Source organism: Anser cygnoides, chromosome 13 (assembly GCF_040182565.1).
Source record: "Anser cygnoides isolate HZ-2024a breed goose chromosome 13, Taihu_goose_T2T_genome, whole genome shotgun sequence".
In the NCBI taxonomy this organism is placed as follows: Eukaryota; Metazoa; Chordata; class Aves; order Anseriformes; family Anatidae; genus Anser; species Anser cygnoides.
Genome location: NC_089885.1, coordinates 10,002,476 through 10,029,951, shown reverse-complemented (window position 1 = coordinate 10,029,951; position 27,476 = coordinate 10,002,476). Strand labels below are relative to the sequence as shown.

General features: G+C 36.5%; 1 long non-coding RNA gene across 5 annotated transcripts in view; it reads left to right on the top strand.

Annotated features, from left to right (window-relative positions):
- The window catches only part of LOC106037625 (uncharacterized), a 79,307-nt gene that overhangs the window by 41,851 nt on the left and 9,980 nt on the right, over positions 1-27,476 (top strand). Inside the window, exon 3 of one of the 5 annotated variants that reach the window (XR_007169229.2) lies at positions 11,097-11,174. The exons of the other annotated variants lie outside the window; for them this stretch is intronic. This is a non-coding gene — a long non-coding RNA (uncharacterized lncRNA). The remainder of the gene's footprint in view (positions 1-11,096; positions 11,175-27,476) is intronic. 5 annotated transcript variants of the gene reach the window in all.

Here is a 27,476-nt window from a genome sequence, read left to right as displayed (position 1 = left end):
TGGACTGAGTTTGAGGGGAAGTTTGTGCACAGCGAAATAATGCACTGCATATTCACACAATACTTTGTTGTATGCTATCATCCAAATCCCAAGCAAGTCTTTGGGTGCTATCTTGGACCTAATTCATGAAGTTCAGAGATTAATTTCTCCCACCACTGCCATAGGTGACCAACTGGGTTTCTCTTTAATGAAGTCAGCCATTACACTTTTTGCTTTTTGGCACATAGATATCATAGATGATGGAGTTGCTGAATTAATAGCTTTAGCAAGGTTATTGCACTTCAGACCAATGCAGTGTTTACTCTGATCCTGAAATGAATTTCTCTCTTTGAGTGCTCTCTTTGAGCTGAAACACCCTCTGCTCGTTTCACCAAATTTCTCTGTCACCATGACAAAGAGCGATGTTCTTATCTTCACATGACTTGTCTCTCCAGTGTGGAGATGGGTTATTTCTCCTCCTCCAGCTAGATTATGTTAATATATTTTCTAAACATAGCCTTACTGTGACCATCTGCACCCTGAAGGCACTTTGACTTGCCGTAGTGGCCTACTGTGAAGAGGCACCAGAAAACCACATTGGAGTTCTTTGGCTAAAGCTGAAAACTAATGCCTGTTTCCTGGTGTATTTATTCTATTTCATTTCAGTGTAAGGATTACTTTGCATTTGCCACTTCCTGCAAGTATACATGCAGATAGTTTGCATTACTTACCCAGTGCATGGTGTAGCAACTTGGTACGTGTCTTAACCACAGCAGCAGCAATCTTTATGGAATGCCATAACTGTTATTCTGCCATAAATATATGGCAGACAACAACCGTCATGGTCTGATCTGTGTTCCCTAAATTTCAAATCAGGAAACAGATATTTTTGTGTAGTGGTTCTTTCCGTATGAGAATGTTGCAAATGGAAGGGAGAGGTGTGTCAATGTCTCTTGTACTTGCACACTGTTATATGCAGAACAGAGTGAAAACATTTTGTTGAAATTCCTTTGCCCCTGGCATTTGAGCAACAAGTGCTCAAGTCTTCTCACATTTCAAAGGGCAAGAAATCAATACTCTGTGAGGGTCCTCTGGGTATCAAAAAGTGAAATGAGTCATCAGAAGTGTACACAGAAATGCACTATGCCAGAGCCCAGAGGAATAAAAACGTGATGATATGCTTTAGCTACATATGCACTACATTACAAACCATTATCTAAACCACATAATAAAGAGTAAGGAAATTATGACCTTCAACTCCAACCACAGTCTTCATCTCCAGCTAAATGAATAATCACTTGATTTCAAAGCCATTGTATTAGATGTCAAGATTTTCCACTGCACTGAATGAAAATTACTGGCATTTAGACATATCTAGTAACAGGCAGTAGTGCTACTTTAAGATCTACCAAATAAATTGCAGACTTCCTATATATAATTAATATCATTTATATCTATAACATTTCCCTTTTAGGATATTACATTGATTTATGTACTCTATAACTTAATTCTGGACATCAGAAGTAGGAATGACCCATTAGGTCATCTAAGTCTACCATTCTGCTGGTGCAAGTTTTATATCGGGATCACTTCACACATCACTGAACTGTAGCCACTTACTTTGGATGTCATTAGGCAATTTATCTGCCATACATCTGCCCATCATATCACTATTCTATAAAAGGGCAAATTAAAGTGTGGGAAAATTGGTATGTCCTTGGAAATTACCTCTAACTTTTACAGTTTGATAGTCAGATAACCTGCTGAGGGAAGCCACTTTATAATTGCTTTCATACACTCTGTATGAGATGAGAATCTGGCCGAAAGAATTTAGGGGGTTATAGGATAACCAGAGGTCATTTGTACAAGAAGAAAACAAAAAGAAAGTCTTTTCTACAATGTAAGTGTATTTTTGCTTGTTCCCTTTTAAGCTAACTCATTCAATTCTGAATCCAAAAAGGTATTACTAAGAGCTGGATGCAAGCTTTTTAATGAATGAATGTTGAAGTTATTCATCTCTAACGTATCTCAATACATTCACAATATGCAACATCAAAATTTATTTGATCACAGTTATATTTGCTGTGAAATAAAATGGGAAATTATGGGATGTTCTGCAAATAGTCATTATTATGAAATATTATTATGGATAGTAAAATTAGTGTTTTTCATATGAGCAATTTTCATTGAGGTGGATTGAAAACTTGCCGAATGGGTGGGCCCAGGGGGTAGTGATCAATGGAACAAAGTCTAGTTGGAGTCCAATAAGTAGCAGTGTACCCCAGGGGTCACTGCTGAGTCTAATCCTGTTTAACATCTTCATTAATGATCTGAATGATGGGGCAGAGTGTACCCTCAGCAGGTTTGCAGATGGCACAAAACTGGGAGAAGAATCTGATAGACCAGAAGGTGATACTGCCATCCAGAGGGATCTTGACAGGCTGCAGAAATGGGCTGATATGAACCTCATGCAGTTCAGCAGACTACTGAGATGGAAAGCATCTTGGCAGAATGTGAGAGATCATAGTGGACACCAAGATGAACATGAGCCAGCAGCGTGCCCTTGCTGCAAAAGAGGCTATTGATTTCCTGGGCTGCATGAAGCTAAGTATTGCCAGCAGGTCAAGGAAAGTGATCCTTCACCTCTACTTAGCATAGGTGAGGCCACACCTGGAGTGTTGTGTCCAGTTCCAGGCTCCCCAGTACAAGAGAGACACAGTCATGCTGGAGACAGTCCAACAATGGGCCACAAAGAAGATTATGGAACTGGAGCATCTCTCCTATGAGAAAACATTGAGAGAGCTGGGACTATTCTGTTTAAAGAAGAGAAGGTTCAGGAGTATATCTTATCAATGTGTGTATATACCTGAAGGGATGGTGCAAAGCAGACAGAGCCATACTCTTTTCAGTGGTGTCCACTGACATGACTAGAAGCAATGGGTGCTAACTGAAACACAGGAAGCTTCTTCTGAACATCGGGAAGTACATTTTTACTGTGACAGTGATTAAGCGCTAGCAGGGGGATTTGACAAGATGACCTGCAGATGTCCTCTCCAACCTCAACCACTCTTTGATTCTGTGAACTCCAAAGGCTTGTTAAAGAGAGCCAAAAAACTTAGCCAGAATCCCATTGCAGAGGGTTGTGAGGAGCATACTGTCTCAGGAGTTACTTGGAAGACTAATTTGTTTACTTTACAAAGTGTCTATGCTCCCTAAGTATGGAGCATACACAAATACTTTTGCATGCCAACAACTCTGGAATTATGTTCTTCTCTGACGCAGCATGGCACTAAATCTTACTCAGTCTCTCTCCCTGATCTTTTTTGCTTCCTTCATTAGCTGATATAGGAGGCAAAAGAGGTCCTATCTGTGCTTACCAGAAAGCCTTTCTCTGCACAGAAATAGCAGTGCTGCATCTTTCTGCTCCTGCTTAGCTATAGCACACAGATATTCAGCTTGCTAATGCTCTTGTGCAAATTACAGCACACTATTCTCATATCTGCAGAAGTATGTGAGCATGGTGAAGCTAAACAAACCAAACCGGAGACAGAAAACTTGTGACTGAATGAGGACTATAAACTTCTGATGTGATTGTCTTTCTTGGACATAGAACTTGCATCTTTTTAAACCTAATTAAGGAAGTAATAAGAAGAAACCATATCATTATGTCATTGTCATAACAAATGTTTCTCAGAATAAAAAACATACTCTTGTATTTTTATAGGTAACTGTTTTGGCCAAGCCCTTAAAAAATGGGTCCTGAAATGTACTCATTTTTTATCTTTCTGTCTCTAAAAGGCTGTATGTTTGATTTTATTTTTATTATAACAGCAGAATATTAAAATCCACATGCTACTCTTTATGGAAAAAAAAAATCCCAATTCTGTATCCTGTGATATTGATGAAAGCAGTGACTCTGGTATCATGTTAAAAAGAAGTGGCTGATAGTAGAATGGATATGTTTCATGAAGAATCATCAGAATGCAAGCCATAGTTACAACAGGGTACATTGCAACTGTAGAAAATCTCAGTGATTTCCTAGTTCTAAAGTACGTCAGTGCTTTGTGCCTCTTCATTTTCTATTGCAATCACATTTCAGAGAGATGTTATGTTGGTTCTGCCAGAGCAACACATTGCTTTTAAAGATCACATCACCTTTAGGTTAAATGGATTGTATTTCTCCATGCTTCTGACAACGTATTCTTTTTGCACTGAGATGTACAAGCTGGCACAGTTAATCTAGACACGATGTAATCTTTTGATTTCATAAAGTTGGAACATTATTGGAAGAAAGTACGAAGATGATACCTCATGGAATTGTGGTCAAGAGGGGAAATTGAGAAAAACAATTCTCTGTAGCTTGGGTCTTTGACTGATCAAGGCAGACCATGTAAAGTGTATCAGCTGATATAATAGGAAAGTGTACTGTTTGCCTTGACCTTGTAGCACTCCTGCTCTTCCATCAAGGCTGAAAACCTGCCTCTTCCCAGGTATGCCATACTGCTACATGGAGCAAGTTGGCTGTGAACAATGGGAAGACATAGGCATGAAATGGGAGGCTTCATGATATGGGAGCTTGTGTCAGGCTAGTAGAGTGGTGAGGGAATAACACTAAAAACCCGTATAGACTATACAACACCAAAAAAAAGTTAATTAATATCTAAAAAAATACTGTATATCCAAAATAACAGCTCATGTAACTGCAGTTTTATAAATATGACTGGAGAAACTCTCCAAACACACTAACATAAAAGCAGCTAAAATACAATTGGTCAGAGAAATCTGAGTAGGAAACAAAAATTTAGGCTTTTCCATTTGCTGATTTTTGTGCTTCCAGTCTCTAACCTGTACTCTTTGTCCTTTAGCTGATGTAGAACAGCCTTTCTGATGAGTTAAATACAAGAGTAAGGTTAATGAACAGAGCGTCTATCCTTTAGAATACATTTTTTTGCCATGCTTTTAGATGGAAACATAATTTAGATGTTATTTTTGTAGTTGTTATTAAAAAGAACAACAACAAAAAATCCCTCTGGCTTATTATTATTATTATTTTTTCCTCATTCACTAGTCTTATTCAATAAGTTCTTTGTGGCCATGTCCATGTTCTGGTATTTCAGTGACTGGAACAGTATAATATGCATATTCATGGAATGGCAAGATATGGAAAATAAGGCACTGATAGCATGGTGACAGATTACAGTTATCTGGCTGAGTAGTGGTGGTTTGTTTGTTTGTTTTACAGTTGCTCTATGATACTCTAATCTCCGACTTTGTGTTTAAGTACAAACGTAACATCAAGCCTACACAATGTCCTACTGAACACAGTTTGTTAAGGTCAGGCTCATGAATTGTAGGTGTTGCTGAGTTTTTATACGGTTGTTGCTGTTGTTGTGACTTCTGCAGCAAGATAACAGTCCTAGCATGATTCCAGAGAACTGGAATCTGCAAGAGAACAGATAGCAGTGTGAATGACTGTTCCCCAGAAGTGTTGATTGCAGATGCCTTCAGTCACATCTGCTTGAATTTTCACAGGAAAAAACCTCATCTATCCTAATATAAATGCTCTTAATTTTGTGCTATGATCTCTTTCCTGGGAAGCATGTTTGGTGATTTCACTACGTGCTTCTTTCCCTCTCTATCTGTAAGGAATCAATAATCCAACAGGACACTGGTGGCCATTCTCCTGGTCTGGGAGATATCTCCTATGTGAGATACAAATTTGGGATTACTTAGAGATTTGTGACATCTTGCAAAAACAAGAGAGGGAGAGCTGAATGTATGGTTTTAGGTAATCATTTTCTGTCTTTCAAAATTTCATGCTCTTCACTTTTTATGTAAACTTCATGGGGTATTAGTTAAATTTTTATGCTAAACTCTTCTAGTTTTTGTTACATATATGGCAAAACAACTGAAGTACTGTTTTGTGGAGGCTGGTACATTCTGTGGGCAACAGAATGACCCAAATAGATCTACTAGCAGTCACACAAGAGACTAAACAGGTTTCTTACACTAGGGATTAGGAAACTGCCTGCAGCTAAGAATTATAATCTTTTTAATCTAAATAGGTTAAAAATAACACCTTGTTGTGGTTTAATCCGGCCAGCAGCTAAACAACGCACAGCCGTTCGCTCACCGTCCCCCCTCCCTCTCTGGGATGGGGGAGAGAAATGGGAAAGTGAAGCCTGTGAGTTGAGATAAAGACAGTTTATTAAGACAGGAAAATAATAATAACAATAATAATAATAATAATAGTACTACTACTAATAATGTGTACGAAACAAGTGATGCACAATGCAATTGCTCACCACCCGCTGACCGATGCCCAGCCTATCCCCGAGCAGCCGGCCCCCCCACCCCGGCCAGCCACCCCTATATATTGTTTAGCATGACGTCAGATGGTATGGAATACCCCTTTGGCCAGTTTGGGTCAGCTGTCCTGGGTCTGTCCCCTCCCAGCTCCTGCTGCACCCCTAGCCTGCTCGCTGGCAGGACAGAGCGAGAAGCTGAAAAGTCCTTGGCTTGGTGTAAGCACTGCTCTGCAACAATTAAAACATCAGCATGTTATCAGCACTCTTCTCATCCTAATCCAAAACATAGCATCCTACCAGCTACTAGGAGGAAAACTAACTCTGTCCTAACTGAAACTAGGACACACCTTCCACAAAACGTGTCCTTCAATAGCAGGTTAAGAAATCCTTGAAGAAAATATGAGAACTTTGAGCAATCACTGAATCCTTTAACAATTTACACAAATTATTTTACAAAGTAAAAATGTAGAACATTCACTTTCCACTTCTGCTGTTTTGACAGTGCTGAAAATCAATAATTTCTAATTTACTCTTAAGAGAGCAATTAAACCTCCCTGTGATTCTAAACATTTTTCTACATAATGTTACCTTATAGGAGGTTAGAAATGTGTTGTCTTTTTATACAGCCAGCCTGCTGTTTGACTATACACCTATCTAGATGCCTGTGTGAGTCTTACTGCTGAAGTATCCAACTACAGTTATCAATGAGTTATATTCTCCAGACACCTACTCAGGTCACAGGTTTATCATACAGTGGAAAGGCAAGGTCAACAGAAAGCGTGCTTATCCAAAGTTAAATGGGTCTGCAGCAAATGAAGAAATGAATCAAAATGTCCCTGTGTTCACTCTCAAACCTTTAAATACCAGATAGTCTTGCTTTAAATAATTGAGTGCTTTCATTATTGCAAGGTACAATTATATCTATTAAAGAGTTACAGATTCTTCAAAGACCACTCACATGGTGGTTGGAGAGCAGTAACTCAAAACATGTTAGAACTAGCTTTTAAGGAAGTTAAGCTTGTAATGAACATCTTTCTTTTATTTCAATAAACTACAAATACAGTGCATTGAATGTATTTGCCTTCTGGTGATTTGAGATGATCTTGTTTGTGTGTACATAATTTAGTGATCCTATCTCATTCAAATTAGAATATAAGTATGAAGTAAAAAGGATATGGATTCAACATCTAAGCAGAGATGTGGATGGATGCTTGGTAGAAAAGCTTACTAGTAAGTGGATACTGAATTTACTGAAGGCCAAAAAAGTATGTTAAAAAAACTGCTAAGGAGCATCCTGGCATCAGAAACCCTACAGATAAATACTGCTTCCCGTGTAACACACTGGAATATGATACTGTATGACACAAAAAGTAGCCTCAAAGGAATACTGCATTCTAAATATATTCCTGACACCAATGCACAACCACTTCAATCTGTAAATTTAGTTACTTTTTTCTGTGCTAGAGGACATCATTGTGCTTGAACAGGAATTGAAGTCACTTCTGATGTTTCAATTCATGTATGCAGCTGATATCTTTCCCACTACTACAGTCTAGTAATAGACTTTTATCTTTTATTGTTTATAGTAGCTTCATATTTGCATTTTGTATTGTCACTTGGAACAATCAAAACAAATAAGAAAAAGCTTGCATCTGAATTTCATTTCCTCTTCTCACCTATTAATATTCATGTTTCATGCCATGCACAATCATTAAAGATAAAATCCTCCTGGCTAAGTGCAGTGAGACCTAAAGAAAGAGCAAGGAAGATTCCCTTCATTGGATCATACAGAAGGGCAAAGTTAAGAATACAGCGGCAGAGCATTTTGGCAGGAATTCTGTTCTAAATTATGTCAAATGCTATTGCAATATAAAATGCCTCGATATTACCATTGCTAATTAAAGACAGGTTGGTTGCTGGCAATTTTGCTGATCGAGGGGAAAAACAGATAGGACTGGAAGGAGCAAAGGAGCTTAGGGAGTTCTCTGCTTAGGAAAATAATGCTGGCTCTTAGGTAATGCAGGAGCCAGTGCCCCAGCAAAGCCTGGAGGGAGAGAGGAGGAGAGGGCAGGCCACAGAGGAGGTGGAAAGGATGGACAAAGGGACTAGCCAGTGAACTGCAGCTCATACCTGCAGCTACTGAGTTGGCTGAAGCATCTGCGTTGCACAGTTGTGTGGGCAGGAGAAGGGTTTTATATAACTTTTTATTTCTATTCTGTCCACTTAAAAAGTGAATTATTCAGGTTTATATTCAAATGAAAACTGGTAGCATTTTTTGTTGTTTTGTTTTGTTTTGTTTTAATGGAAAACCCTTGGCTCTCTGGGGAGTTAATCTATCTAGATTTTCAGGGGAAGGTCTAGGTTGGTCTACCACAAGGGTCATAGAATTGTAAAATCATAGAATCATTTAGGTTAGAAATGACCCTTAAGATCATCAAGTCCAATCATCAACCTAACACTGTCAAGTCACCAAGCCATGTCCCTAAGCACCACACCCACACATCTCTTAAATACTTCCAGGGATGGTGACTTCCCTGGGCAGCCTGTTCCAATGCCCAACCACCCTTCCTGCCAAGAAGAAATTCTTCCTGATATCCATCTAAACCTCCCCTGGGGCAACTTGAGGCCGTTTGTGTCCTAAAGGTCTGCCTGGCTCAATGCACTATCAGAGAGATTTTAGAGATTTGATGAGTGAGGCAGACGCAATGAACTCTCTTCAGGTATGCTACTGTGGAAGATTCATCCTTGTTTCTGGTCTAAATATGTCAGTGGTTAAGATGACAGTTGTCTCTCAGAACTACTGTAACACATACAGACTAAGTTTCTTAAGGTCTCTGACATGTTATGCTTGAGTGGTAGGATCTTGAACAAAATCTTGAACTGAAACTTAGTTTTCCTGTTCTGCCCTTCCTAAATATGTTTCTTCTCTGCTCCTCTTCGCTGTGATGGCTGCTACTTCATTTAAACTCTCTTCACCAAATTCTGCTAGTTTCACCAGGCCTGATGAAGCCAAGACGAAGTGCTAGCATTTCTCTGACATCCTATTTCAAGCAATTTCCTCTTCATTATCCTTTTTTGTCTTATTCACATGACTTCTTTTTCTGAGATGCACGCTCTTGTATAATACTTAGTGTAACCAAGAGTTATACATGAGCAGCTGAATATTAGAGCCCATTTTGTTTTGCAAGGTGTGATCGTTTCATATCGAATTTTCTGACAGTGAAATGAAGTGACTATTCCGTTTTTTCTTTATTACCTCCGTTATAGGCCTATAGCCTTCTATTGTTTTGTGCATTATGATTCTGTGTGTGTGCATGCTGTACATCATTGTGTTAGTCAATGCAGAAAATGGGGCTCTAGAAGTACAAAAGAGAGTTTTCATATAGGGAAATCTGAATAGTTTGGAATACCAGAAAAACTGTTTAGTCAGTGTTTTTAGATTAATAGCAGGTAATATCTCATCTTACATACATAAAGATCCACGGTAAAGGGCTATAATTTACACACTGGACTTCTAGTTGACTTGATAAAATCAATCTTTTGCTTGCAGCTTTTCTGATGGTATTTGAGGACAACGTGAGACTAGGCATTTCTTATTACGTATTGCCCCCTACAGATAAATAAGAAGATGACAATGAGTACAGAAAATGTGACTGTACTGCAGACCATCAAAAGTCCAATTTTTACTGATTTAAATGGTAGTTTATGAGCCTGAAAAATCACGTTGCCTATGTTAATGAAGTTTTAGCTTAATTGTTTATTTTTAATTCAGTGGTGGTCATATAAAAAGCAGCAAGCAAAACCAAAGAAAAGCAACCAAAACAACACATCAAATTGTACTGATTTTCAGTCTAGCAGTGGCAAGAAATCTCAAATGCTGTCATTTTTCTTCAGGCCTTTCTCTTCACTGCAAATAGAAAATATTAAATCATCTTTTCAACTTCTCATGAGATCTATGGAAACCAATATCCATCAACATTTTATTCTAACATAAAGGAGAGTTAAAAATAAATAAATATAATTTGCTTGACAGGAAAAAATATTGAGCAGACAGAAATTTATCAGAGAGACACCTTTAAAACTGATGTTCTAAATTCGTAATGTATGAATATAGAGGAATAAATTAAGCATGAGAATATGGCACTTGCACATACACAGAAAAGCAAAAGTTTTATCTTGCATTTATGAAGGAAGATTGCACAATTACTGCAAAAGACAATTATCTCAGAATAAGCATACATCATAGCAGTAATTTTAACTTCATTGTTTAATATGAAGTGTCTTACATAGGAGAAAACTTTGGCAAGCAAAGATTAATTGTAACTTGCTTTTTTAAATGGATGGTGTGGCAGATGTTGTTCCACACAATGATTGCAATGTTAGTTAAAATGTGCATGCTCATTCTATTTCAATTTGCATTAATGGTTCTGCAATTAGGTAACTGGCCCTGCAAATACCCTCCATAGGTCACTACTTTTGGGTCACTTGTATGATTAGGTGCTAGGGGACATCTTATGGAACAGGAAGTTTTGTTTGTCTTTCAGGGAACTGTGACAAGACTGTGGACTTGCACTGCACCTGGGGTTTTACAGAAATTCCACAAAGAGGAGGCAGTTTTAGTCCCATAGGAGATGTGCTAAAATGTGGTGACATTACCTTTGTCAGTCTGCCTGTATGCAGTAGCCAGCTGCAGCTATGATGATATGTCCTTCTGAATCCAGAATCCAGGATGGGATAATTGTCTAATTAGCAAGAAGAGATTTCCTGTGTTGATATTTGGCAAGTTAAATCCAGAATATCTCATAACAGGCTCAGAAGCAGACTGCTGCCAGGAAAGCTCAGGAAGCCACCTCTCTGCTTATTGACTACTGATCACTTCATGATCAGGTGATGCTCCTTACTTTATGACTTTACTACAGCAGCAAAGACCTCATGTTATTGAAGGACTACTAGTGATATTTTGCAGAATAGACACATTTTTTTCCTGTATTTCCAGGATATGTTTTTTCTAATAACAAATTATTATCACAACAAATAAGTTGGTATAGCTGGTTAGGATTTCTTAAGTTATTTTGATTTCAGCAATAAATTTAATTTTGTGAAAGCAGGTAGTTTTGGGGGAAATATACTGGTTTAAACAATGTTTTCACTGAGGATTCTTCGTGGATCAAAGGTATAATACTTTTGTCAAAGAGACAAGGCTCTTGGCTCTCCTGCCAAGGGGTTTTGCTATTCAAGCAACTGTGTAGAACATGAGAGATACAAATTCAAATCCTTTTCCTGATTTGAGCACCTTTGGTCAACCACCTATGGCCCGATCAAACTACTCATGGGGAGAAAGAGGTGAAGGCAGTAGAAAATGGGTTGCTTGGGTCCTTCTGTATCCAAGATAAATTTACTCATTAGCTCTTCACCACAGAAATGATATTGTCTGGATTGAGGGAACATGAAAATCAGCCATCCCCATGGGAATATACCAGACAGTTCCACTTAAATCTTCAAAAAGCTTTTATAAATGTTCTTGTGGAAGGAGACCCGCTGTGCAAAGAAAAACTGTTCTGGTCTGGGCAATATTAATATTCAGACAACATTTCACAAACATTGTTTTAACTTCTCAAAATGATTCTGACTCAATTAAACCTACTCTTCGGGGTATTCACCTTTCATTGTTTCAGTTCCTTGGTTGGACATCTGGTTAGGAAATTGTGCAATTATATCTGTTGCCTTCAAAGAGGGCTTTATCTCAAGGTACTTACTTTCTCTCTCTGATTCTCATACAAGATTTTTCTTATGAAAATAAAAATAAGTGCTTAAATATATATACATATGCCTGTATATGTACATGTACATAGGACATGTGTACACACATACACACATTTCTACATATGAAGTGGGTATATTATATAAAATATATAAAAACCGCATTTATAGAGATATAAAATCTCACTTCCTAATAACATAAAAAGCCAAATTTGTGGAATTTATTAGTGCATTTCTTATCAGCTGACATTATTACATTTCACTTGTCTAGGGTTTTATTCGATATTCAGAATACTGAAATTTAAGAACTGGATGTTGGATGCTGTCCAATATTTATCTGATTCTCTTAGCTAATATCCTGAAATAGATGGAGGGTGGTGGTGAGAGTTTCATTGGCCCCAAACTCTTTTCATGGTAATCAGAATAATAATAATGAGCTCAAATATATTTACAATTTTAAAAATACTGAGCTAATGGGAACTAGCTATTCCTAAGAAGCCATCAATTTTAGGTAATTGGAGGGGGATAGTTCCTCTTAAAAGGCATTTTTTGTTGTTCTTGATTGGAGTGATTTTTTTTTCCAATCTTCATTTAAATATAATTTCAAAATTGCCTGGTGTTCATGATGTGATTATCATGAAATAATATTAGCTGGCATATTTATGGCAATTTATTGTAATTACCCAGGAGTAGACTTAGTATTTTGAACCAGTATTAAGACAAATTTATGTCTGTTTTCATATTCTTTCTTCTTTTTGCTTTCATCTTTCAAAGTATTCATTTTCAAAAAATACTGTTAGTACCTAACAAATGTAATATATCCTTGAAATCACAGCTATGTGTATAAACACTAAAATGCGGTGACAAATCCTCCGTCTCTCTCAGATGGTTTTCTTAACCTTGAGTTAATGTTTTTAGAAAGAGAAGACTTTTAGCTATGACTTAACCATTTTAATATTGTTAAAATTTCTAATAATAATAAAAATATATGTAGAAAGTGGAAAACATTCAAGTTATCTATGCTTTCTTTAGAGACAGTATGTTTTATATATAGAGAGAGGACATTGGCATGACTTTATATGCTAGCTTCACAAGTTATGCTAATGTAAAGAATCATCACCATAAAAAATACGTTACTCTGTTATTAAGGCCTCTTCCCTGTGGTCCTAACTTTGACTGTATGGGGTAGGCAGAAGTGGTGATAGTGTATGAGTGCCTAAGTTAAACACTCAGCTAAAGATAGAAAACCATCTTGCCACCCTTAGTTTAAGAGGGCTCATACAGAAAGTTATGTAGTTGTGGCAACAGAATGGATAAAATAGCCCACATAAGCATACTTATCTCCAGAGAATGTGCTTAGATTTTCCAACTGTAGGGGTTTGGTTTTTTTCAGCTATTTATATGATATGGCCAGCTCTTCAGAAACAAACAAACTAACTAACTAACAAAACCCTCATAGTTAAAAGCAGAGAAGACCGTTGGAACACCTCACAACTAGATTATTTTTTTAAATTATCCCAAATAAGTTATTCATCCTAGCACTGGCTGTAACTGTGCTATAGGTTGTGGCACAATTTATGTTTCTTCAAAATTAAAAGAAATGTTACTCTATCCATATGCAGTGTTCTGTGTAGACCCAAAGAAAGTATCTTGTTTCCTATGAGCTTAAAGTTTGATATAATAACATCAAAGAATTGTTTGTGTCTTTCTTGTTTCTACATTATTATGTAGAAAGAGATTATAACATATTCATGAGAGCTTCAGATCACAGTGGGGTATAACAACAGCTACTACTTACCAATCTGAATACTCATGACTTATTTCTATCATCTCCATTTTAATCCTAACTAAACTACGAAAACCAACTGTGTGTTTTGCATGCTTATGCCAGTGTCAGTTTCAAATAGATACTTTTAAATCATGGAAACTGCTCTGGTTAAGGGAGAGATCAGTTCCCCTTTAAGAGCACTTGACAGTCTGGAGGATGAAGACCCAGAATAAGTATCTGAAATACCTGCAAATATTAAGTGTTTCTGTCATAGTATAAGGGCTACTCAGATAGAAGAAAATCAGTGTCAAGTCCCAGGTGAGACTGTAAAGGATCACTCCAAAAATTTGCTACTTGATTATAAAGGAGGAGAGTTAATTACTGTTTTTGAAAATCCCATGCTTGAAGCAATCCAAAATCATAAGAACTCTGTCTACACTCTATTTCTGTAGTTTTGTGTTCATGGAAGTTACTATATGCACATGATTTCCTGCCCACAACATGTTAGAGAGACCCTATTGTTAGCAAAAGATAAATGCAGATGCTGAAATAAGGGGGAGTTTACAGACCATTGAGAAAACACAACAAGTGAACTAATATATCTTTTTTATGTTCCTGACAATCTGTTGCCAGTTTATCAATAATCAATAAGTAAAAATCTGGTACATGAGTGTTAAAAGACCATTTAAAAGACGCATATCTTGTTTAAAATTCATGGGAGGCATTTCATATCACATTAGAAACAGGAAAATTATCTTTAATATATTCAACATGCACCTATCAATGAAATATGTAATCACAGGAAAGATTATTCAGTGTTTCACTTAGTCTGTACTCTATTAAGTAGGTAAGAGGATTATGCTTAATTCCATTGGGATCGGTTTCTCTATGGAAGAATACACTTCACTACTTCTGTTAACATGAATAAAACTATCTCCCATTACATGCAGAGAGAAGATAAAGGGTATGGGCAGAAACCTTGCAAGTGAGGAGGCAGGAAACACTACCCCTACTTCCCTATAATGGAGGCAACAGTCTTGTGGGGCTCTGTCCTCTTGGATTATCTGTAGTGACTGCTAAAAAAAAAAAAAAAAAAAAAAAAAAAAAACCCACCCTGCTCCTATTTACCTTTTTTTTGGAACTTCCAGGAGACTTCAGAAATGATAAACTAAATTATAGTGCCATAACTAAAGCCACTTGATGTCAGTGTGGCACCAGGGCTTCTGAATGCAAAAAGACTGAGTCCTCCCTACAGATAACATGGGTCCTAATGAATCTCTATGGAAAAGAGACTATTTTATGTCAGGATATCCAGGCTTCTCAAGGAATCGTTGCTGAAATAGAGGCTCTGTTATTCAGTGCTTTCTGCTCTAGCTGGTCAGTATTAAATGAAAAGTGAACCTCATGCTGGAGTGTTTCAAAGGTGTAGCTCCCCTGGGAGGCCACAGTAAGTGGGCACAAAAGAGTCTCTCTGCCCCTAAGCATATTTCTTTTCCATAACACATTTTTTTCTCTTTCTTTTTCAAGTGTTGTAAATCTAAATGTTGAAGTCTAAATCATTAGACTGGATATAAAGGTTTTGATTTGTATCTGAAGATATGAATTTAGTATTGTGATCATTTGCTAGGGCAAATCTTGTGGTCATGGTGTACCGATAATTTGCATACCTGAACATGTTATTTTCTAGCTCTAGTAAAAAATGACAAATGATCAAAAGAAATACTTCTGTTTCTCTTTTGTCACTATATAATTTATCTCCCTTTTTTTTACTCCATCTTTTCTACTTCTTGTTATTGTCTCACTTACGTCTGAAAGATCCTTCTCCAAAACAATAACAGACAATAACATGATTTGCTTTCTGAAGATCAAGCGTCGCCATCAGCCTCTTGTTTTCATATTGACACATGAGTAGGAGCTGCCTAAAGCATCACTTTCAGCAGTGAACATTTATGTTATTCATACCTGGTAATATGTGGAGTAAAAGTCGGATATATTTGTGAAAAATTAAACCACAGTAAAATCCAACATAAAATAATAAATCTATGAGATAAAAGTAAGTTAGGGGAGAAAAATAAAATAACAAACAAACACATTTTAAGATTAGGCTGGCCACCCTTTCACAAAGACCTGTGAGAGGAGATATATAGAAAATCTTATCATCCTAGAGCATGTACCTTGGAGGTCTGCTAGTAATGGAAACACAAATGACTCCTGGGTCCAGGAATGCAATATCAAAATGCGTCCTACCACACACAGGTGAAAATATGATTTAACCAATACCATTAGGTACAGTGCCAATGTACTGTTACATATTAATTTATATTTTTAATAAGTCATTAGTATCTGGTTTGAAAATGGTGAGGTTGTGATTATTTGAAACATAAAGTTACACAGGAGAGATTCACAGCTGCAAAAAGCATAAGTGATCAGACCGAATTATATGTGCTAAATATTACAGACAATATTTTGGTGGCAAGAATTAAACTGTTTTTTGTTGGTTTTGTTGCTGTTGTTTTAATGTGGTGGCTTTGAGCATGAGCAAAAAGAATTAGACTCAGACAAAAAGATGCATGCTTATCTTTTGAATGAATATTCTGTGTGGATGATGTTAATTATTTCATTTAGTGATTCAGATAGGAAAACTTCATCTGGCATAATTAAAGTAAAATCATGTCTCAGAAGTGATTATTCCTTTTAGTACTGGTTGAAAATGTTTGAGAGGATGAGAGTGAGGGATTATATATCTCTGTGAGAGGGAAAAATCTGTGCCTACCCTGTGATGCAGTTGGGGTAGGAAATAGCTGCACAACCTTTTTTCTTATGACATAGCATGACATGGAATATCCAAAAGGACTCAAGAAAAAATCTGGTTTAGATCTAAAATCATCTTTGCACGAATTTGAGTGGCTATAACTCTTGTAGTGGAGAACTATGACTGAGAAAAGTTCTCTTTTTCACTGGCTTTTCTTTTCTGAGTGAAGCCCATCCTCCCCACCTTTTGATTCTGTCTTCTTTCTCACCCTGCATCTGTCTTCTCTATGCACATGGTAAAAAGCTCCCAAGATTTTGTTTTACACTTCTCACATAAACGGCACAGAGAACAAGAGAACCTCTAGGTGGTACTATACTGTAAAAATTAGAAGCAGCAAGAAAAATCCTGCTAGCTACTTATCCCCAGTTCAAGATTTCACTTAGACTCTAAGTATAATATTTACAAAGGAAACCCCTATTCCTTTCAGGTGGAATTCACTCTTTCACATTAACATCTAAGCATCTTCAGAGTTACAGCTGTGTCAAGCTTCATTGCTATACATTTCCCACATTTCTAACCTAGCTCTGCAGGATCCTATTTTGTAATTATTTTTGATATCACTGAGTTTATATATTTAGTTCTGTTAGCTCAGAATTTCATTGAAGATTGATTCATGTTTAGATATAACAAGAAAGTCCATCTGACAATTTTGATAAATTGCTTTCATATTAGCTAGCATATAACCAAGCAATTTACAAGAGAAACAGAGCAGTAACTTTCATGTAAGACTTCTTCTGTAGCATATATATCAGATACAAAATGTGTGCAAGGGGAGATGCAAATACACAGCATAGAAAAAGATGAATGCTTGAGCTGACATGTAATTTGTGGTTAAGACTAAAGGAAACAAGAACCTTTTTTCTCAATTTTACAAGAACTAAGTTCTCTTTCACGAAAGAATTAGAAACTAAAGCAGACAAAACCAACTTTCTTGTTTAGAGGAAAACAGCCCAAGATTTCTACCCAAAAGCTATATCTCTTAACTGCCTTTTGGGAGTACACAGGATCAGATTTTACCCTAGGACAATGAAAAAAATGTGAAAAGTCCCTTCAAAAATAAATTCTGCTTGTGAGTGTAATTTCAGATAACTTTGGTCAATGTAAGAGAGATAATCTGAGCTTGGTTAAAACATAAAGGTCTTAACAATAATTTCTTCTGCCACTCCGTGGAAGAAATATATATACAGGTGCATGAGAATGAATACTGGATGTTACTAAATTTTTTATGCCTAATCTTAGCATTTAAAATATCAGAAGTTGTTAAATTCAGCTTAAGCTGCAGGTGGCCCAAGGGAAAGACAGACTCTAAGAAGCTGGGCTGTAACTTACGTGGTTTTACTCCCACAAGTGCCAGCATTTCAGTCTTGTCTAAAAAAAATTTTTCCTGACTTGGTATCTCAATTTCTGTGGAAGAGAGGCTTATACCTACAAAAGGCAGAGGAAAGTCCATGACATGAGGCTGCAGGACAAGCCAAGCTATAAGCTGTGTCTGTATCACACAGTGAACATCTCTCAGAAGAGAGCCTGAGAGTTCCTGAGATGTGGGGGTAGGTCTGCAGAGGAACAGCAGATGGAGCAATGCCCTGACACTTGCCTTCCCCTAAGCCTCACCATGGGAAATGGGGTAAGAATAGTATCTTCACTAAAGGCAGTTGTGGGCTGTTGAGCCATGCCTAACTGTTTCAGGGAAAAAGTGTTGTTCATTTTTCCTGGGGCTCCTTTCATTTCAGTCAACCTTAAAATGAGACCAAGAACAGAAACTACCAAAAAAGTGCTGTACAAACATGTTGCCCTTACCATGGCAAGTATCTTTGTGGGATTGGGACATTTGGAGGCAGCACAGCAATGACAGGCTTCTGCCGCTTCTGCCAAAAATTTGCCTTCTTGCAAGTCCTTCCATTTCTTTTATTCATTTTTCTTTCTTTGCTGTGTATAATCTGTTCTTCTCCCTTTCTTTCTACCCCATTGACACTTTCTGCCTCTCTTGACCTTAACCCCATGCTGTCTTTTGCACCAGAGGCTGCAATGATTGAACTGATGGTAGATGGATTATGGATCCTATCTGAAAACAGGTTTTTGTCTGAAAACCTGTCAGAAACACTGGCAGATTTGTCAGGGCAGATTAAAGTTATGGGACATACAATGCCGGTAGAGATGTACCAAAGAAACATTGGCTCATTTGGCTTGTGTCTGCTGTGGGATTAAACTTGAAACAGCTATCAGCCTTGTACTGTCCTACCCAGAGCATGCCATTAACTGCTCACCTCACGCACACAGAGTAAGAAGAGCAGATGGGGACCCATGGGAACTTTTAGCCTGTTCACAAAAAATCTCAAGAAGCAATACTGTAGTAAAGACTTTCTGTTTTTTGGAAATGTGGTTCTCCCATTGTAATTTGACAGAAAAACAAACAAACAAACAACAACAAAACAGCCAAAACCCAGACTTTCTTCATACAGCAGCCTTATTTTCAGTATGATTATTCTCAATATAAAATTTATATTATCTTAGATCATGTATACCCCTGCATAATATATTTGTTTTCGTGAACGATCTGTTCAGACCTATAATTATAATTATACTTATTAATATATCTTCTGCCTGTGCATTTCAGGCTGGACTGATTAGCACATGACTGCTGGTGTAGAGTGTGCTTCACAGCAGCAGTGTATTATGTGACCTGTTTGTTTTTTTTTTAATCACAATTTTAGCAATCCCATCTATCAGGTAAAATATGACTTTGGAAGTTGTGAAATGAAAAAAAAAAAAAAGGCATGACTTAGATTATATAATTCATTATAGCAAGGCCAAAGAAACTTTGTAAAATGTCATTTCAAAGCAAGCAATTAGCTTAATCCAATCATCCTATTTCATTACTTAATAACTTATCCTCAGTACAACAGGTCACCACATTAACTAAACAGCAAATGAACTACTCAGGAAGTGTAGCTGTTCTGTGACTTGATGAATTCTTGATGACTTTTTGTCTAAATTCTTGGACTCTACTTTATAAAAAATTTAGATTGAATTTCACAAAGACAAGAGATCTACCTTACCTGGAGAGCACACAGTTTATAGAGATCTTGTTAATGAAAATAGCATGTTGACTCTTAAATGTCTTACTTTTTGTAACTTTTATTCTCGTATGCCTGTAATTAAAGTAGATGTGTACGCTTTGTCTGATGGATGTTGGTGCTGTAAAGTGACAGCTACACAGTCAAGCATTATTAATAGAACGCTTCTAACTTTAACAAAGAGTAGATCTAAAGATTGAGTGGGCCACCAGAAAGGAGTTAGCACAAAAAGAGTGTTTTCTTTTTAAAAATAAATTGTACATATATGAACTTCTGACCTTTTTTCTCAGTTGGTTGAAAGTTTTCACCAGTGCTGGTAAGGTCACAGTTTCAAATTAGGGCACCTTGTTTGTTTTTTATGCCTTCAAACAACTCTGACCTTGTTTGGGGCATGAGGTATTTTTTCCCAATACAGTGTGGAAGCTTTAAAAATCTTTGGGAACAGCAGATTAGTATAGATTACAAAAATGTACTTCAGATTTCATTTCTAAACATTGCCACTTTAAAATGCTAATTTCTATTTTCTTTGTAATGTTAAATATGATGATGATGGCCAGCAGTCATTGATTATTCTGAAATTGCCTAGAAATGCCTCTTTGCAATGAAAAGTAAGTAAAAAGCATGATAAGCCAGTCAAAAACCTACTCAAAAATCAACGTATTATTTTGAATTTTAAAATAAAATAGAGTATCTGCTATTTTCCATTTTAAAAAAGTTCAAAGTTTGAATGAAAATATTCAGGCAATATAACAGAAAAAAAAAAAGAAGTGTTGCCATGGTTTTTGTTTTGTTCAGACTGGTTGTTTTTAGCAAAAACTTTTTTTTTTTCTTAGTATTCCTCGTAGTGTATTAGTTAGAATGAAAAAGTATATAGTAAGGAAACTCAGTTTTTCACAGCAAATCTTTCAGTCTTTCAGGTGTCAAATCATACATTTCTACTGTACGATTTGCTGGGTCCATGCCATCACCTGCTGTGGGCTGGCTAAGCACTATGCTGGCAGTCCCAGAAGAGGGCAGAGTAGTAATACAGAGTGTGCAGCCATCACAGCCTGTTCCTTATGTATACAGCACTCCCACCTCTTGTTATGACTGTTTTGTAAAGAACAGAAACATCTGATTTTTTTTTTAGAAAATAAATAATGAGACTTGACTGATCAGGAGAATGTTTATTGGAGAATGTCCAGGACTTGTATATCTGGGGCCCCCCTGCTTATATATGGCAGTGGGTGCAGATCTGGACTGGCTGGATCTTGCCTTAAACAGTCTTTCTTTCTCAGCCAACCCCCCACCAATGAATAGAGAGAGGCTTTTTTCTTGTAAGCTGTAAAAATGCTATTGCAAGTTAATGAGCCTCTGAGACTTGAATGTATCATTTGGCTAGGCCTTCAGCACTGGAACTTGAATGTACTGGCTGTCAGTTCATCTAGTGCATCTTTTCTACCTCAAGCACTCTAATATCTATTTAGTCAAGATACCTTGGGTCAAATTCCTCTTTCTCTTCATTTTTTTTTTCAATGAGAAATGTCCTATAAACTCAATGTATTTATTCTATATTTACTCCTAGTAGCAAAATGTTTTCTCTAGCCTTTGAATTTACTCTCCATAAAGCAGCCAGTATTCATAGATGAATAATTGGAGAGAGATATAAAATTATTATTACAATTGAACCTACTGCAAGCTGTGCATTTTGTTTCATTTATTTAGGCCAATGTGCTGAACTGGAAAAACACCCTTTAAAAGAAATATAGTCTTTATTGATGAAGCCCATATAGTTTATAATAGTTCATTAGTCATTTAATTATTCTCACGCTTGATGACGCTCTATCTTGAGCTCCACCAGCTCCAAGTTCCCTTTTTTTGAGTCTCAACTGTATCTACGCTATCCAGAAAAGTTCATAATAAAATTGACTGAGAGCACTGAATTCAGGTGAGATAGTGTGTGTGCTAGCGGTACAACTTGAGCATTTCTGTGATACTTCATTCTATTGTACTGACATTTTGTCTGTCATTTTTTTCCTATATGAAAGATGATGAGTTAAGAGGTCCCAATGCTGCTTTTATGCCCACCTCAGAACAAAATTTTAAGCCCACTATGCATTTTTGAACACGTTTTTTATCAAGTCTGTCTCCTAGATGCTGAGTACTATTCTCTAGTATACTAAAGAATTTATGCATGGATTAAACTTTGTACAGTGAATAGCCTATTACTTGTTTACCTGGCCTGAGGCCAGTATGCTCATTCTTTTGCAGGATAAAGCCTTACTGATAAATGTCATCTTGGTATATATCTTGGTCTAATTTACAGATATTTGCAGGCCATTTATTTTACCAAGAGAGACATTTTTCTTCTGGATACCAAACAAATGGGTTACAAAAGCAACATTACATCACTAAATGCTTGGGATTCTTATTTAGTTAGTTAGTTTGTTTGTTTTATGAAGCCTGCAAAGGGTAAATAACATTTAAATATGATCTTATAAATCAGATGACCAGAAATAGCAGTTGGGAATTTTGCATTCAGAAGAAGTTGGCTCATAAAAAGCTTGGAAATACATAATTTTCAAAGTTTATAAAATAGATTCTTCTTCAGGTGTTATGAATGTAAAAAGTATTTCAAATATATTTGCAAATTCATTCAACTCACAAAAGTATCATAGTAGCATTTAGGCTTGCTTTGTAGCTAAAAAAAATAAATCTAAGTCAAGGTTAACATTTAAAATTGATGTTACATAACACATTCCCACCATTAAATACTAAAAAGCACAATCAAAAAACCAATAACAAGAAAGGTCAATCTCAGTTGCTTTGTGGGGCATTCAATGAAGAAAGTCAACTTAGCATGTCAGTGTCCCTATATTACAAATCATTAGGTTTGATCCTGCAATACATGAGATATACAACTACTTATCTCCATAGGAAAGCCTGAGTAACCAAATCTTGTTAATGTCCTATGAGACCTATATTGTACTGTCCACTTTAATGTGTGATGGGACCTACTTTTTGAAAAGTTCTAGGCTTTGTGCTATCTGCTAAAGGCTTTCTCTCCATGCTGTAAGCGGGATATAAATATAAACTAAATTATCAGTATCAGTGAATCTGAACATTTAACTAGTCATTGATTAGTTTGGGGCATAAATTGGATGTAATTTGCAAGTCAGTGAAGATTCTGATTAAAAAAAAAAAGGTCTGTAGGATAACCAAACCACACCATTTCTAAGTCAGCAAGTCTTCTTGTAGTTCTTTGGCTTTACAGAATTACAGATAAAGTGCTCAGGTCCAAAGTATACATTTATATTGATCTCTGTTTATAAAAAAGCCTGAATAATAATACCAAAAAATGTTGGCATTAGGTATGAGAAGGGTATAAAATCTCTATAACTTATACACTTTATCTTTTGTTCAGCTGATGAAGCTAGGCATTTACATTATCAATTCATTCTAGAGTTTTCAATTTTTTTACTAATTTTTTAGAATTTTTTGCTAATATTAATGGAAAGAATGTTGGATATCTCTTATACATCTCCAGATATTTCTGTAAAAATGCACTAGAATAACTGATGACATAAGGACATCTTCAAATTAAAATTTTAAAAATGACCTAATATTCCTTATAAGGTAATGGCAATGCAGGTTGGCTAGATTTTCTTATAAAGATATGGCACAGTAATTCTATTTCGTGCTGAAATTTTTACTTGTTTCCCAAGAGGACTAGCCAATTTCTAACCTATCATTGAATGTTAAGAGTTAACTAGTGAGATGTAGACTTTACAATGAAATTGTTAATAGTGCTTTAATGATAAAATTAATCAAAAATGGGGATAGCCCAATATGGGGGGTTAGATGACAAGCTATTAAGGCCAAGCTATAATCAATATGCAAACAGAGAGCTTAAAACTTACATAGCTGAGCAACTGTAGTTTGAAATCGTATGGATGACAATTTGCAGTACTCTAATGGCTGTCTTCAATAAACTTGGAACATAGTCCTGACAAATCCTCAGGGCTAATGCTGTCAGTAGCCCATGCAAGGAGAATCACTGCAGCTTTCATTGACATAGTTCATTTTACTGTGGCTGTGCTGCCGTTGCTGTATAAAAGCACCCACTGCATGGTCTTCAGCAACTGTGAAGATGACCTTGACAAGAAATCCTCTTGTCATAAAAGATACTAGGTTATGAAGAACAAGATAGGTATGGTTAGACTATTACTTTCAAATCATGCATCTAATTACTGCTCAGGATGGATGTCTTCACTGAAACTGCAGCTCTGACTGCAAAACTAGAATAACTGACTGGTGGCACAGATGAAATGGTAGCCTTTTGTAAGCACTATTCTGGAAAATAAATAGGTATTTGTATGGGCCTATCTTAGGAAAGTCTGTCAGAGCTCAAATTTTTGAGTATCAGGTTAAATTTCTTTTCATGAAGCATGTGTTTAAACCTTTTGCTCAACTGGTATGTCAACAACAAAATGTGATTTCTTGGGAGTGCAAACCAAGGAGCAGAATTCCCAGAGAAACACAACCAGAATTCATACTGACTGTCTACCTGCCTTGGACAAGCCACTTGACCTCTCTATTTTAGATGTGCTGGATCCAAATTCTGTGATATTGTTTTTGGCATTGTGGACATTGCTTTGCTGAGGGGTCAGCCAAATTGCCAAATTACCAACTATTTTGCATACCTCAGAACTTTGGAGAACCAGCTGTCTGCTACCATAGCATTGCTTATGGACAAGTAAGTCTGTGTGGGGCCACAGCAGCTGTAATTACTAGGACTATTGAGTGTCTGCAGCAATTACCAGCCACATTTTCAAGGATCTCCCCCTGGTTCTGTTGCAGTTCCCTTGGCTTCCTCTTATGGCTACTAGACTAATTTCTTGGTCTGTCTCCTTTCATCTTTAGAGAAGTAAAATTTTGTCTTGCCCACATACCTAAATTGCCTAGAGGTGAACATGACCTGGTAGCTATTGCCTGAGTTTTGTAAGACTTGAATGTAAAATGCCCAAGCTAAGTGTTTTAAGATGATGAGCATTATCAGTGGAAGTTCTAATAATTGGTGTAAGAATTTTTTAAATTGTAACTAGGAATAAAATACTGGATTCAACATTTCAATATTTTATATAGAACTGCTGAGTTCAACATAATCTGGCTTTCATCCTAATTAGCTGGATTAGACCAACTGCAGTTTACATGTAAAAGATGAAATACTGCTTTCTTAAAACCTATGAGAAGCTTCAATACAATCGGTACTCGTGAAAGTCAAATAAGTTCAAATAAATTCATCAACACATATAGTTTGTTGACTTTCTTTTTATGTACTTTTGATAAGAAGAGAAGTGTAGGAAGGACTACAAATTGTAACTTGATTTTTAGAATCCTTTTATATCTCTAAGGCCTCAACTACCCTGATATTTGCCCCTCCTTATGCGACATGCAGACTGAACAACATGGGCAGAAATACTAATGCACAGCTATTTTAGAGGCTCTTGTTCAAAATAAGTATAAATAGGTGATATAGTCCATGCAATAGATGAACATGTCCCAGAAGCATTACTGCTAAGACACAGTACAATAAAAAGAAAATAAGAAAATCTGATTAATTTCATTGTTGTTCATGCTGGGCATTTCTCTAGTAAAATGCATATATACTCCCACAGCTATAAGGGCAGGAATAAGAAGGCACTCTGGTAGTCTCTGCATTATATAACCAGAATAGTCAACTGAAAATAAGAAAAGTCCTATTAAAACTCTAAAGGTATTTAAGGGCAGAGTAGTCCAGAACACAACAGTCAGTGAACTATGCAAAACCACTGGTCTTGTCTGTAGGAAAACTACCATAAGCACAAGACTAAAATGGATTTGTAAAAGGGAAGTTGAAGCTGGCTTCTGGCTGTTTTCCTCCTCCTTATCTGCACACTTATTCAGACTCTGTCAAACACGTCCCAGGTTTGGACGTTCCAGTGCTTTCTTCTCCAGGATCTTCATTCCCATTTTCTGTTTCTTGTTCAGTTTTATTTCTTCCTAAAAAAGCCTTCATTCAACTTATTATTTTTTTTTTCACTCTAAAGGTGTAAGTTTGATTTTTATCCCTTAAAGACTTGTAAATCAAAGGAACTTCTATTCAGTTTGATATATAAGAAAAAGACCAAGATGCCTGCCAGGCAAGTGGTCATATCAGAAATCTATTAGAGCCCAGCTCTTGATAGCAGGCAGCATGTTTGAAAGAAAATGTTTCCCCATGGATTTCCCTAGCTCAGCTTCTGTAAACTAATGTAATACGAGCACAAAAAGAGAACAAGCCATGGGTTCAAATATGTTGTAATATCTGCATGTTTCAATTACAATAACACTATTAATTGCATTTTTAACAAACTAGGCAATTTACTATATATTGAATAATCACATCTTTGCTGATTTCCAAGACTCCATTTCTTAGCATTTATTGCAATTTATTTTGGACTTGCTGAAATTTACATGTAGATCAGTGGAATAATCAGAAATATATTAGGTCCCTAACAATCACACTCCAAAACTTGTTCTTCACTTATATCTCATGTTCATCTGTAGATTTGAATTGCTCATCTTTTGAACTTTCAGTGATAATCAGATCAGGAGAGAACCTGAGTGATGAAATCAATGGACCTGCACAATCTAACTTGTATTGTTTGGGATAAAATGACAAAGGGGCTCTTTTTCTCAGTTTATTTGAAGCATCCAAGCCTTTCTCTGAATTTGCAATGAAACTCATTGCAATAGGAAAAAATAGATATGAGCTTGTTTTGCCTATATGAAAGGTGACGTCTTGTATTGGCGCTTGCAAGAGACAGTCTCACAAGGTGTGAGACACCAGAGGGGGCTGGAGTGTTGCCACTGGATCACTTATGCAGCAAAGCACTTGGACTTTTGGTTTGTTTGTTTTGACTATCAAATTATTCATTTTATGCTTATGCTTAAGTTACTGAGTAGATAGGAGCCCCTTTCGCTTCCTTTTATTGCCTACTTCAAAAGTCACTCTCTATTTTGAAAGCATTATGAGTTTGACTCACCTCAGAAGCACCACACAATAGCTCAGGGTGGACTGTTGAATGCCTTTTCACCAGAAATTACACACAGAATCTTATAACTGTTTTTGATCTTCAGACTGGTGACTAAACCCAACACTTGCATCTTACTGAGAAGATGCTTTTTTAGTAAACATTTGAAATCCACTGGTTTTATATAACAGCCAAATACAGAACATCCAACAATGCTGACTCTGAGTGACAGTTACTACAAAAGTCACAAATATATTAACTGTAGACTTGAGTTTTCTCATGTTGGTATCCACAGTCCAAAAAAAAAAAATAAAAAAAAATCTTTTCTTACTTTACTATCACAAGAAAAGATTACTGTTCTATTTCTTGTCATTTTACTGCTAGAAGCAAATAGAGTTTTTTGTTTGTTGACCCAATAGTTTTTTGTTTGTTGACCATTCCAAGTCAAAATGATTGAAAAATGTGCACTTTGCATGATGAACTTGGGTTGGATAAAAGTATTATGCTTATCCTACTGTTGTCATTGGATTTAGACTAATGTCAGTGCAATCCAAACTGGATCCCCATTAATCTTGTCAAAGATATTTTATAGCAGGGATGGAGTGGGAGGAGTCAGATGAGTCCTATTGACCTGTTAAAACTGACGGAGATTTTTGATGAACAAATCTGTGTCACACCCTATAACATACATCATTAGTGGTTCTGAATGTGCTGAGACTAAGAACAACCTCTCTGCATTGG